This window comes from Phalaenopsis equestris, unplaced genomic scaffold (assembly GCF_001263595.1).
Source record: "Phalaenopsis equestris unplaced genomic scaffold, ASM126359v1 Scaffold000374, whole genome shotgun sequence".
NCBI lineage: Eukaryota > Viridiplantae > Streptophyta > Magnoliopsida > Asparagales > Orchidaceae > Phalaenopsis > Phalaenopsis equestris.
Window position 1 is genome coordinate 805,099 of NW_018164816.1, and position 2,748 is coordinate 807,846.

Consider the following 2,748-nt stretch of genomic DNA (forward strand, 5'->3'; position numbering starts at 1 on the left):
TTCCTATCTCAAATCACTTCTTCTTTATTAAACAACCAAACTATTAGAGTGATTTCATCTATAATGAACCTCTACTCATGTCCACAAAATTAAAAACACACCTCTTAACATTCCAATATTCTATAGCTAATTTGTTAGTGGTACATCCTATTAAAGAGACAAAAATGTTAGAACAAGATGAATATGGAACTTCCTTGAAATCTATGCAACTTCTTCAGTGATGTGCTTGACCAATTCATCACATATTGCTTTGAATATTGATATCCTACACTTGAAAGTAATCTTTATTTTGACCATTTTTTAACAAACCGATCAATAAGCTGAAAAGAAGTAAATAATTTTTTAAGTACATAATAAGCTTGTCACGTCAAATAATAAAACTATATCAACATGTAGTAATATATAAATAATAACAATATAACATGTTTATACGGCCCATCTTATGTCAAAAAATGAAGTATAATATGATTGTACTTAATAAAATTTAGAGTACAACCATATTATTTTGAAGAAAAAAATAACCAAAATATTATAACTTATCTTAAAACATACTTAGAAAATTTGGAGTACAACCACGTTGCACCAAAAAAAAAGTCTAAAATATTCTATCTTATGTCAAAATATGGAGTACCAACATTGTTGTAATCAAGAAAATTAAAGTATAATCATGTTGTTCTGAAAAAATACAAAATAAAATATCTTATTTCATGATATAGAGTACAACATAACTATACTTAAGAAAATTTGAATTTGAATATGTTGTATTGAAGAAAAAATATTCAAAATATTATATCTTATGTCATGATATGGAGTACAACATGATCACACTCAAGAAAACTAGAGTACAATAATGTTGTACTAAAAAAAATATCTAATTTTATGATAAAAAATGGTTGTAGGAGAAAAAATCATCTGAAATAAATTATCTTAAGTAAAAATATGAAGTATAACATGGTTGTACTCAAGAAAACCGGAATACAAAAATATTACACTAAAGAAAAAAACAACCAAAATACCTTATCCTATAGTAAATTATGGAGTGCAATATGATTGTACTTGATAAAAATTAAGGTATAACCATGTTATACTGACGAAAAAAATCATGTTATACTGAAGAAAAAAACTAAAATGCTTTACTCTATGATAAAATATAGAGTACAATATGGTTGTACTCGAGAAAAAACTAGAGTACAATAATTTTTTTTTGAAGAAAAAAGTACTAAACATAACCTATCGTTTATCAAGATTTGGAGTATAACATAGTTATACTCAAGAAAACTATAATACAATTATATTGTATTGAAGAAGAAACATTCAAAATATAACATTTTATGTTGAAATATGAAGTACAACATGATTGTACTCAATAAAACTAGAATACAACCATATTATACTGAAAAAAAATCTTCTAAAGTATTATATCCTATGATCAAATATGAAGCACAATATACTACATGGTTGTACTCAAGAAAAGGTATAGTACAATCATGTTTTACTAAGAAAAAAAAAAACATCCCAAATTTGAAGTATACTAACATCTAAAAAAGTATATCCTTTGTTAAAATATCAAGTATAATATGGTTGTAGTTAAGAAAAACTAGAGTATCATAATGTTTTGTTGACTAAAAAAATTTCATAATTATCCTAAATTATTTTATAATATTGTGTACAACTTGGTTGCACTCTAGAAAATTAGCGTAAATGTCCAAAATACTCTAACTTATAGTAAAATATAAAGTAAACTATCATTATACTCAAGAAAAACTAGAGTACAATATTGTATTGAAGAAAATGTATCCAAATGATCCTATTTTATATTTAAATATTGAGGACAATGTGGTTGTACTCAAGAAAGTTGGAGTACAATCATATTTTACTGAAAAAAAAAATATTTTCAATATCCTATCCTATGGTAAAATATAGGTATATGCATGTACTCAAGAAAACCTGTAGAACAATAATATTGTAATAAAGAAAAAAGTATCCAAAAGACCCATCATATGTTAAAAATATGGAGTACAATATGGTGATACTTAAGAAAACTCGTGTATAACCATATTGTACTAAACAAAGTAACTAAAATAACCTATCTTATGAAAATTTGGAGTACAACATAGTTGTACTCAAGGAAAAGTGGAATACAACCATGTTGTACTTAAGAAAAATGTATTCCAAATACCCAATCTTAAATCACAGTATGGAGTACATTATAGTTGTATTAAAAAAAATTAAATTACAACCAAGTTATATTGAAAAAATTTCCAAAATATCACATCTTATGTCAAAATATGGATTACAAGATGGTTATACTAAAAAATATTGGAGTACAACAAGTTGTAGTACACAACAAAGCCTTAATCCCACTACGTGGGGTCGGCTACATGAATCTTTTTTATCCATTGCTTCCCATTTAGTGTCATATTTTCATTTAGTTCTAGTAAATTAAGATCATTTTTTATAAAATTAGCCCAAGTCTTCTGAGGTCTACCGCTGCCTTTCTTAACACAAGTCGAATCTAAAACATTTACACTCCTAATCGGATCATCAGATGGTCGACGTTTAATATGAACAAACCATCTAAGACGACTTTCTTTAATTTTGTTCGTCATAGGAGCTACACCAACCCTATTACGGATATATTCATTTCGCATTTTGTCTCTAAGTGTAAAGCCACTCATCCGCCTAATCATTCTCATCTCGACAACACTCAACTTACAACTTTGCTTCTCTTTTAAAGGCCAACATTCA